Source organism: Falco peregrinus, chromosome 8 (assembly GCF_023634155.1).
Source record: "Falco peregrinus isolate bFalPer1 chromosome 8, bFalPer1.pri, whole genome shotgun sequence".
Lineage (NCBI taxonomy): Eukaryota > Metazoa > Chordata > Aves > Falconiformes > Falconidae > Falco > Falco peregrinus.
The window spans coordinates 4,051,205-4,063,935 of record NC_073728.1 but is presented as its reverse complement, the minus strand read 5'-3'; positions in this window follow the sequence as shown (position 1 = coordinate 4,063,935).

Genomic DNA, 12,731 nt, shown 5'->3' with positions numbered 1-12,731 from the left:
ACTAATATCGTACTGAAGAATGGGCAGGAAGCTCAAACAAATTAAATAACTTAAAAAGGCAAACCACTGCTGTAGCTCAGCAGCATAGTGCAGAGAGCAAGTCATTTATAGCATTTGGATTGTTTCTTACAATTTAAGCAACATGGAAAACATTAATAATAATGCTTGCTTCATTGCGTTGCCTTTTGATATATTGTCTTCATACCTGCAGTGTTTAAAAAGGATGTTATAAATTGAACCGTTTAAGCTTTGGCTGGCATTTATTTCAGTAGAGGGCATGGAAACGCAAGTCTGCTAAAGGCGTAAGTGGAACAAAATGAGAGACCAGTTTTAAGAATACAGAACAAAGCAAGAAAGTTTGGGAACCGCTCCTTTAGAACATATTCCTTATCCTTTATGACTCACTTCAGCTCTTTCATCGCACATTTAATAACCAGAAGGGGAAAAAGCAGAATATCTAATTTTGTCTTGCGTTTCCAACAGTGTCTGGCTAAAAGTGTTGGAATCTGATAATGCACGTGCACAAAGGGTGTCAAAATAGCAGGATGCTTACGTGATCAGGAACAGGCAATTACACCTGTAAAGGGGAAACCACCTGCCAAACTGCCGTAACGCAGGCTGTAAAGCAGGTATTTATACTACAGAACGGGCAGGTGCCTGTAGAACCGGCCATTCGCAAGCACAGTTCCCGTCCCAGCACCCTGCACGCCATTGAACCGGCACAGAGCAAAGAGCTGAACCACAAACCACAGACCTCAGGTCAGAGGGTGGTCCTTGTTCGGAAGGAAGCTGGGGTACCTGTTAAGGTGTCTTCCTTGAAGAAGCATTTTACAACATTACGGAGTAACTCTGTATACAATTATTATGTGCCAGCAGCTGCAGCAAGGGATGTTATCGAGGTAAACAAACTGATCCCTTCTTACTGCTTTTGCCATGCAGAGGTGTTACCACACAGCCTTCTTTGTCTTCAGGCTTTTAAAACAATTTTAAAACAGTTTCAGTTCTGTAGGCAGACACTGGGGATGAACAAACTAGAACCTGAATTTCTTTTAGGTTTGCTGTCCATTTTTGGCCCGACACCATTTTAGAACCGGAAAACAGTGAATGGGCAAAAACAGAATAAAGAAAACAGAAAGGTATTAATTGTTTATATTGGAAACATGTCTGTCAGGTGCTGAGGGGGTAAGAAAGCCCTTTAAAAGTAGGTCTTCCAAAACAGAAGTAGAGTTCAGCACAGAACAGTGTAACGAAAATTTCTCTTGGGGAAAAAGAAAGAAAAGAAAGACAGGAAAGACCTAATTAAAAATGAAGGTCTTGCAGTAAATAAATGATTAAACTCGCTTCAAAAGTGTGTAGAAGCATTATTCCCTGAGAAGAATACTAAGTTACAGCATAGGAAAAATCCCCAGTAAAATTAGTGGGAGATTCTATTTATTTTTTTTTTTTTTTTAATAGAGAGTAGTGCTGAATTCCTACTGTTTTATAAACAGAGCATCAATGCACAGAGATGCCTGCCTAATCAGTTACATTAGGATCCCCATGGCTTTTAGGCGACACGTATATTAGTTTGGATACAAAAAAAAAATGAATAAAACTAAGTTTAGTATATCCATTTTGAGGATCACTCCTCTTTCCAGTAAGAAAACTCCATCTCTTTCATTTCATAAGTAATTTTTTATACAAACCAGTCTTGACTCAGGATCCTATTAAAACACATGAACAAATGTACCAGTGGGAAACAAAATTAAGCCAGCACTTAAATGCTTTCTTGAATAATAGTGCCTATCTGAAATTTCCCCAGTCCACTCAGTTGACTTAAAATCTTCGGACAAACACGCATTCTGTAGGGTGCCCAACTAAACCCAATAGAAACCCTGAGTATTTTGATGTTCACTCTTGAGAAAATTTATGAGTGACAGGAGAAAATATGCAGTGGGAGGCTACAACAATACAATTGCAAGAACATATCGGAGAAAAAACCACAGATGAAAGCGTAAGTTAACGTGTAGGCATCTTAAGAAAACAGTTGCAATTAGCTAAGGATGAAAGAGCAGAGGAACTAGGTTTTTGTTTTATTTTGTGGTTTGGTTTTTTTTTTTTCCTTAAGGTTTATAATTGTATGAAAAGTATAGTTGATATCTAATGACTTGCAACCAGTTGCATTATTTTAATTAGTTTATGGTGATAAGGATGAATCCAAAGCAGACAGCTGTGAAGATTTGTTATTTTAATTAGCTAAGTAAGCAGACAGGTAATCAAGAACAGTCCTGATCCACCAGAGCAGACTCTGTCCAGCAGGACCATGAGGAAAAAGAACCTCAACATCAAGACATCACAATTTCTGTACAAAAAAATGGGACTGCTGGCTGCTTTGGACAGGTAAAACACTCCAAAAAAACCAGCATCCCCTTCACAAGAGCAAAGCGTTTCTGAGAGACCAAAACAATATGCATGACAAGGAACTGCAAAGACCAGAGCTATGAGGCTTATTACAGCAGAGTAACCACCTGAACGTGCTTGCGATGGGCATGATGTACAGATTTAGAAGCCTAAAGATAGAGTATAATTATTGATTACAGCTTTAACTGATTTGTTTTGGGGCTTACGGATAAAACAGGTATTCTTCAATCAAAAAAGTCAAGGGTTTCTGAGAAGTAAATTGGATGAGAGGTAAAAATAACTAGCTCCTACTTAAAAGCTGCTGAGTATTTCCACACCAGGTGTAGGGACAGACCAACTAATGAAACAGTTTTGTGTCAGACTTCAAAGTTCTGTGAAGCAAGAATACAGCTGTTTGTAACACTGGAAACTCAATTAAACATAATAATAATAAAAAAATGTTTCCTTTACAGTGTCCATCACCTTGTCTCTATTTTTGACTGTATCTGCTGGCAGAAAGACATCTGGATTTATCTTATCGTAAGCATTAACGTCAAAATTTGTTTCCTAGCAGCTGCTGCACCAGTAGGAACAGCCTCAGCATGTCCATGACTGGCAGAGCACACTTCAGGTAGGCAAAAGGCGGACCTCTCCTGTTGAGCCCAGCTTCACTATTTGTCCCTGTGTTTGGAAATAACCAATTATTTCTGACTCTATTCTCCATACTCGTTTTCAATCCTACTCAAAGATAAGTTATTACTATACACAAATTACAACACATAGAACTTATGAGTTAATAATTTACTTGTCTAGCTGGGGAATTTTCCTTTTAGTGCATTATAGATGAACCACAGACAAATTCAGTACTTTCTTGAATTAAGATCATCTAGCCAATCTAATTCTGAATATATCAAGCAGTGCTGTTCTCTGTGGGGACAATTTAGGATAAAGTGTGCTTCAGTATAAGGAAGAATGTCAACTATTAGCCAAGACTGAATAGAAATCTATAAAAGATGTCAACACCATTAGGAGCATGGTTTGGATTACTAATCTCTGCTCTTCCACAGCAAACATTTTTTTTTTTTTTTTTTACCTCTACCAAAAAGGTCATTGGTCCTTCACAGATATTAAGAAGGATCTGTAATGTAAAAATGTTTATAGAAGAATCATCACAGGCAGATTTAAGCTAAGCTGTCCCTACCTTACATTGAGATATTACTCAAGGAATGATTAGATGACTTAAGACTGACAATGGCACACGGACACCTTCCTGAAGAGTGTTTGTAATGCAGAATTTTAGGCACAGAGTTATGTTATGTGTCATGTATGTTCCCTATCTTTAGAAGTAACTTCCAGTGTGGACATCTAGTCTTAAATTTTTTAAATACAGCTGGCTCAGAGAGGTTAGGGGCATAACTAGAGCCCACAGATTGGTGACAGACAGACCGGGGCACTGAGCTCTCACTACTACACTAACAGTATATATTCAGTATATGTTAGTAGAAAACCAGAAGCTTATAAAGTCATTTTCCCTCACCCTGGTACATCCTGAATTTGGTTATGAAAGCCCACTGAATACAAAGAGTTCAGGCCCACAGCATATTCTCCCTCTGAGTAGATCGCTTTCTGTAGCCTCTAAAGCCTGATGTCACTTCTGTGTCTTCCTTTCATTTCTGAATCTGAGCAGTGCTGGATCCACTTATTGTTGTTAATTGTCCTTCATTAGTTACCTTGCAATTTTGATTGGTTTGACTCTTTACCCTAATTGATTTGCTACTGTAATTGACTTTCTCCTCCACTGATTTGCCTTGTGTGTTTTATCATTTCAAAGTGTAGAAGAAACACAGAATGGAATTAAATTCCCAGTAATTGCTTATTACCTTCTTTGGTGCTTTTACATTTCCCTCCCCTAAAACAATTACACATAGCTTCAAGTCTGTGCTGTGCCATCTTTTTACCAGTATCTGTTATGTTTCCGAAATATTATCCTACATCTTGGTCTTTCTCCTTTCCTTCTGCTTTTCAGTTCTGACATTTCCAGATTTTACTGTACCTCCCCACTGCTTCCCTGGAGCCCATCCCAATTCATTAACATCCATAAGCCTTTGCTCCATCTCTCCTACTTTGCTGTCCTCACTATGGTTGCAATGAGATTTTCACAGAGTACCTAATAATCCACACAAGCAAAAAACCTGCCAGTTTATATCCTCTGCAGCAGTAACAGACTGTGGACTCTCACAAGCCATAAAACAACAGAATTTGTCCAAGTGCTTGTTGTGATGTTTTGATACGGTGAATTGAGGAAAATCTCTTTTTCTAGTTACCTTTAATCTGTAACCATATATTTCCTGAAAACACCCAGCCAGAAACACACTAAAGGCCAAATTACATCTGATGCTCAGAGGAAGAATAAAGTGTTATTAGGCAAGGCACAGCCTTCATCAATGGCAACGCTACAGATGGGTGAGGACAAGGTTTCCCAGAGTCCTATGAAAGGAAGAGAAAGGAGAATCATTCAGTGCGTTGTTCTCTTAGTCCCATTTTACCCCCTTCTCTTGCTTCTCCATTAAAATCCCTTTTGTCTCAGGCCTGCAATATATAATTATCTCTCAAATTCCCTTGCATGACTGCTTTTATCCTCGCTCACAGTTTTGTTGTCTTAACTGCAGCTTTAACACTTTGTATTCATTTTCTTTCCTTCTTTGCTTCCACCTTCAGTTCAGAAGTGTCTGATTTTCCTGCCTGCTGACTCCTTCACCTGTATCCTTGTTCCCAGCTCTCAATTTCTTACTCTCTCTTAGCTGATCTGGGTCTTTGTACCTACACTTGCTGCAAAACAATGATATTCTCTTGGGGTTTTTTTGTTAGGGTTTTTTTTTCTTTTTTGTGTGGGGTTTTTTTGTTTGTTTTTGTTTTTTAAATCTGGATAATCTCATCATATCCCTCTCCTTTAATTTCCTTCTCTGTGACTATGGAATTGCTTTATTTTCCTGTAGGTGTAGACTTTTAAATGCCTTCTGAAGACACAGAAGCAATTTCCCTGCTCCTAATTCAGCTTTAGAACTCACCACATATGTGCCCCTCCCACCAAGCTGAATAACTGCTTAGTAGATGGTGCAAAATTTACATATGCATACACATATATATGTGTGTGTATGTATCTATCTGCCCATAAAAGCAAAAGAATTAAATCCAAGCTGGGTATACCCACAGACATGGGTATCAATGAACTGAGAAAATGGGCATGTTACTTATCACGTAGGGAGAGACTGATTGAGCTCAATGTAAGTTAAACTGCATGGAGAGAAGGAAGCAGAGAGTGAACAGCTGGAGAAAATACTGATTCGGACTGGACCTGGTCAGAAATAGCTCTCTCGAGTTATAAAAATTTCAGTTTATAAAAAATAAAATCTATTCTGATCTGTATTGGGACACCCTCAAACTTCTTCAAAGGCTTTTTTTTGTTTGGCATGGAAGAGCTGGGTTTACTCTTTAATGAAGAAACAGAGTTAGAAATCTCTTTGCCAGGGTAATTACTCATTTTATGTACTCAGGGGAAATCACCCCTTTGCAGTAGAAGTTAATTTTTGTTGTCCTGTTCATATCTGAATGACAACAAGCCTGAGTTACAGGCAGTTGTTACGCAGGCACCTTATTAACCGAGGGAGTTCAACCCATAAAGCCTTCCTAACATACTGCTGTTTATTGAAAATGAGGCATCCACAAGGAAAGGGCCTGAGGGATATAGATCCTAAAATAAACAAGACTTGATGATTAGCACATTAAGGAGATGCACTATCTGAGTTCCAGGCTTCTTATCTAATTCAAATATCTTATAAACTAAGCCTCCGTTGTGGAGTTGGTCTTCTTCAAGCATATCTTTTACTAGAAAACTTGGGACTGATGGAGAGCTCATAAGAACATTTTTTGTCTTCTGCATGTGACAATTAAAAAAATTAATTATTTGGGAATACTCCCTCCTCACAATCTTGATTGGTAAAAAACCCAGCATCACCAATTTGATCTAGGTCAGTTCGTACTGCTCAAAGATCCCATAAAACCTTAAAAATATTCTCTGTCAAAAAGCGCTGTTTCTTACAAAATGTATCAAATACTTTCCTTGGTTTGGCCAAGCTATACCTAGTCTATCTTTGCTGAATTTGGTACCTGGTTATAGTGGACACCAGTAAGCTTGATCAGCTAATTGAATTAGTAAAATATGAAATTCAATGAAACAGGGAGAATAGCACAGATTGTTTTGATTAAATTGTGTATAGTTGTTTTATGACTAAGTCCACAAATAGTTATTTTCTCAGTTTCTTATTTTAATTACATGTTTATAATTTTCTAGATAGGTTTTGGAATCTGTTTCTGGCATGCTGTCTTTTTAGAGCTTCATTTACATTGTTCCGCTATATTACAGAATGGTACATATTATTTGAAAAGCAAAAAAGACAATTTATGGAGCGCCTCGGTTTTAATTGCATTTTTTATTTTCCCCTTTTCTTAATTAGAATGCTTGTTAATTGACAGCTTTCAAAAGCAGAACCAAGACATTCTTATAGTATTCAATACCTCCTAAAAAACATTTCACTGTATTTATACTCAGGAGTCATGAAAACAGCAAAATTGTAATAAGAAATGTACTTCAGTTTATAGTAAATTGATGTTTTTGGTAAGGTATAATTAAAGGTACTATGCAAAATGTGATAAATAACAAATCACTGTGAAGCATGTACCACCCAGCGTAACACATATTTGCATCTTAAGCACACTGGAAACGGGGTTTGTAGTGGCAGCACAGCAGGTACCTTTGCCCCGATCGTTCTGCACAGTACCATTAGTTCCCATGGAAAACTGCATTTTGGATACTCACAGTTACTTTCTTCATACCTGGTCTTCATTTGTTTCACAGTCGTCATGGAATTAGGTAACAGCAGTGGGTAATATTTTTTTAAATTCTCAAACTAGATAATTTTCTCATGAGAAACATGGGTTTGGGCTATCTTTCTGCAGAGCCTAAGAATGCCTGCAGATTAATTTTTTATGAGATCTATCCAGTACACTACAGCACATGGTAGATTTTGCTGTACCATGATTAATACCAAGTTATGTGTTAAGCACTTGTTAAGTACGAAATGCTTTCCCTAGCTGACACCACTGTTTCTCTGCTGGCTCATTTGGAACCTGACCCAAAGCCAGGACATTTCAGCAGGGATTCCTTCCTGTGAAACCTAAAGGACATACCACAGCATCCTTGTCTATATAGGGAGATATATGCATGTATCTAGGCACAGATACACACACAGACATGAGATCTTAACACTTATATTCCCAGTGAAGATGGAACACCAAACCGTGTCTCTTAATTCTGTACTATGACTTGCCTGTCAGATGACAGGGAACGGGCAGTTGTCTGTGCCTTGGTTTTCAACATGTAAACAAGATTCATGATAATTTCTTCTGATACTTTGACCTTTTCTGTGGATCGAATTCAACTCCAGCGTTGGTGGTTTGGGCTGGTCTCTGCTTTATGAAGACTTCATGTATGGATGTAAGACCTGATGCCCTCCAGCACTGTGCAAGGTGGGGCCACCTCTGCAGTGATGATCAGGCACGTGGTGCTTGACAGGAGACAGATGGGCTGCAGAGCCACCGGCCCCTCATGTCTCCCAGGTGGCTTTTAAAACAGGGCACTATTTTGACAGGTAAATGTGACCTCATTCACTACTTGCAAAACCCAATGTTAATTGCATGCTATTGAGAACCGCATTCTGCAATGACAGCTTCTGACAGGGTCTGTCAAAAGGAAATAGCCAAGAGATTGAAAGCCGTTAGGGAAACAGCCTAATAAAAATCAGTGGAAGAGTATACTAAAGGAGCATTACTGCTTTGTTTAGAGCTCCGCAAGAAAGGCAGGATCAAAAAACAGCAGGGGACATTTCTATATAAACCTCTCATTTAAGGATATAGTAAGTTCCCAAGTTTCTTTCTCTGATAAACTACCGCTGCTTAATTTTGTCCCGTGTGCATACCATAAATAGATAAAGACATTGCTCGCGTACTATGCAGTCAGCAAGACTTTGGATTCAAAGGCATCATACTTATAACCATTCATTCAAATCAAAGTTGTCATCACTGCCAATCTGTCATGGCCCATCAAGGTTTTGACCTGACCTTGAGCATAAAGCATAAGAAACCTCTGAAGAGCAAGTCAAACCTGGAAATGTATAGATCCATTAAGTTTGTTACCTAAAAGCAAATATGTGCTTGGGAAATGCCTGACTAATTCTGATAATGCTCACACTAGGTTATCAAAGTCATCCTAATCTTGGGAGGTCATGAGCCTTCTGCCCCATCGTGTCATCACGATGGTCATTATTCCCTTAAACTGCAGCCTGGCTCAAACACCTGACGTCATGCGAACAGTTTGATACAGAGGGAAAAGCCCCCCCCGTGGAAAGCTGTGTTCCATAGCAATAGAGAACACTGGTATATTGCATTGCTTTGGCCCAGATGGGATTGCTTACAAGCAAATAGCAAATCCCTGACTTCAGGTTTCTTTCTTTTTTAATCTCTGATTTAGGAAAACTTCCCTCCCCCACCTCAGTGCACTTCTTACGGGAAGTTTTACATTTTCAAACATTTTGGTTCTTTACTTGCTAGTGTTGCAACTGCAGTGCTAACATGACTGCTAGAAGAAAAAGCTGAGTATCTTTTATGCATATTTTTTTACTACCTGAAGATAAGGCACCAGGCCTACAGAGACAGCAATCAAACATATCGGGCGTGCGATCAAGGCCACTTTACAACACTCATCCTCTCTCACAAATTTCACATTTCCACTCACCCTCTCAATCAATCTGTTGTTATTCTATTTGCCTTATGTTCCAACTCAACATGTCATCACTGATCAAAATACATCATTTCTACCCTGGCAAGCTACTTTTGCTGTCAGCTGTCATACAGAACTTGTGACCAATCAGTATTTTGCTTTCTTTGCTGGGGACCACTTAAAACATCATTCAATCACTTCCCAAGAGAGAAACTTTGTCCCTTGCCAAACTAACCCACCACATTTTTGCATGCCATCTATGAGCCTGAGTCGGAATTACAGAACATAACTTGCCAGTGGTGAAAATCAGGAAAGTTGTGTAACCTGATTAGATAAATTGCATGTGAACTAAACACCAGCAATATTGATGCCCCTGAGCAAAAGACAGAATCTGACAAAAGGAGAGGGCTGGTAACATCCACTGCACTAACTAGCAGCCACCTGTTTTGAAATATGAGAACAGCAGTTGGTGCAAGTAATCAGTAGAATATGCTGCATATGAAATACATAGAATAAATGTCATGTATGAATGGAGGCATTGCTATCAGACTTTGTGATTTGGCAATGAAATCATGTTGGATTAAGGGACCCTCAAGAAGCCATCTAGTTTAGCATCTTGGTCAAAGCATGCCCAGTCAGAGGAGATGGCTCAGGGACTTGTTCATGATACTATTATCAACCAGCAGTCTTCCAGCATTGCCGATGTACACTTTTCTGCCTTGATAAAGAAAAATTAATAGTTCTGTTATAACCTACAGTCCTCTTACAAAGGCTTCAAAGCACACATAGATGGTGCGCTGCCATCACAAACCTCCTTGATTCTAGGACTTTTTAGCGGTCTTTATTATGCCTGGATTTATTTCCTGTATATTATTAACATTTCATATCCTTACAGAAGGATTGTCAGTGTTACTGTCCTGTAGATCTTCTGCTTACTTGAATGTATAGTCAACTGTACTATCCAAGGGAATAAGGGACTGGGACACAGAGTAATGGCAGGAAATTCATGTACTACTGAGTTGGGCTTCAGCCAGCTCGGAAGCCTTTATGCTACGCTCCCTTCTCCAGGAGGGTTTATTTGCAGAGGCACGAAAGCATGACTTGGTGCACATCCAGGAAGGCTGGCACCAAACTGAGGCCAACGAGCCCTGTTGAACCTGGGCAAGCTCTGTGGAGAGGCTGACTGTCTCCCCACCGTGCTCCTCTCACTCCTGGTTCTGGGAACACAGCCCAGACCCACCTGAGCAAGCTCTGCGCAATGCCAGGCTTGGTTGGGAAAACACACAGCCTGCTTCTGGGCCTCAGTTGGATCTGAAAACCACTTAACCATATTTGTATCGCGTTGCACCTGCCAGACCCAGACTGATTGGTGAGCCAATACAAAAATATCCTGGCTGGCTGCATCCATGGCATTGCTTACACAGGAGGAATCATGTGCCTATGGAAAACAGTGCACTACCTATAATGGCACATTATATAGCAAATTTATCCTTAAAGCAACAGTGAGTTTGCAACTTTAAAAGAAGCTATTCTAAATATTTGTAGACTACATTACCTAATTACAAACATAATAATTTGTTTGTCTGAAGTGGGGGTGCCCCCCAACATAACGTAGCTCCTTTCTAGGTTCACTAGTATCTGTGAAAAGCATAGAAAAATGCTTTGAGCTGTCCAAACTAACATTAGTAGTGTTGCCCCTTCTGCCTTGATCAAGCACATCTAAACAATGGCTAATAGTTGACCAAAAAAAGGTAATTGATTTTTCTGACGTTTACTTGCCTACATCAAATAACCTCATTCCTTGAAATAAGTTCATTGGTATGCTGAAAAACAAGCTCTGACTTCTGGTATTTGAAAGCTTGAATGGCTGCTGCTCAACCTTATAAAGCTGGAAAAAATCTAGAAATGTAAGTATTCTGCATGACAGAGAGAGGAATGACCGCCCAGCACAGAGGCAGAGATACAGCAAATTGAATTACGACATTATAATCGATGGCTACAGTAAGAAATATGTCTTATGGAGGAGTTAGTTCAGTTACCCTCCCACATCTTTGTTAACATAGCAGATTTTAATTTGCTGTAGCTATAGTTTATGAGGTGCTTTTACACATTGCAAAGGGGTTAACTTTAAAGAATCAAACTACTGAGGTATTTGGCCAATTCTGTACACAGTACAGCTGTTATACAGTGGCAATTCCCTGCAACACTTGACTCCTTAGATAGGCTGCACTCATCTACCACATACAACACCTATATTCTAGCAAAGTTACTAAACAACCCAGTTTGCTCTTCAGAAATATCTTCTTTGGGGCATTCAAGTGTGTTCAAAATAGAAATGAGCTCAGATGATTTAAATAGTTGAAATAATGGCAAACAGACTGGCTTTGCCAGGGAGATATACAACGTGTTGGGGAAACCACAGCATTGCAACCTTTTTACGTTATTGGCTGTTTCTTGTCTAGCTTCCAAATATTGTAAAAACACCTGCAGGTATCACAAGAGAATCACTTAGAAATAATTTTTGTTTTTTGCAAAAAATTAGGCTAAGAGCACTGAAAGCCATGGGCCAAACTCACCTTCAAAAAATTGCTCAGAAAGACAGGCAGCAGGATACACAGCACCCATTTGTCAGAAGGTCCAATTTAAGAGCTTCCCCTTAACTCAAGTGTAACAGGAATTCATGTGCAATTTGGATACCAGATTCCAGTGCCAGCTATTTGCTTTTTATGCATGCTGTTTAGTTTCACGTCCAACCTTTTTTGCACACGCCTATAAGCCTCATTATTTATAAAGCCAACCAGGGCAGCCTCAAAGCTTGACTTTCCCAGGTTATTTCTGCATCTCCTGATGATTTCTGGCAAAAATCTGATTTACACAGGCTATGTGAGCTTCTTTATCTTAACATACATAAGGTTTTCAGCTATTTTTCAGTGATGAATTACAAGGTATTTCTACTTCGCAAGGAGTGAAGTTGTCTTCACCTGTCAGTCATAAACAACATGAAGCTATCTTGCTGTTGATAATTCTAAACTTTTGGGGATCCTCTTGCATTAGGCTAGGAACTTGGTCAGTATGATACAGGTACAAGAGTTGAGTTAGTTGTTAATGCTTTTTTTGTCATGGATTTCTTGCACAAATACAGGCTCCAAAAATCAGCTAATTAACTAACAGGCTATGAGGCCACAGTATTCCAATTTGAAAGGGTTCATTACAAACTTACAGTTTAGAAAATTCTGGATAAAACTCAGCAACTTTCTCAGCATTTAGTCTAAGTGACTTCATACCCAGGAGTAATTCCACTGAAACTGTGGGTGATCTTACCGACAGGAATGCTAGGATGCTCTGAATAACAGCTGTAAGTGAGTTTCTTACTACACAGACTCTCTCACAGGTTAAAGTATCAACAATTTTAGCAGAATCCTTTCGTTGCCTGAAATAAAACACATTCTTGGTCCTTTGTCAGAGGAGGGTGAGGATGGTCAGTAACTTGCTGGATCATCCTCCTCTTGCTCCTTTG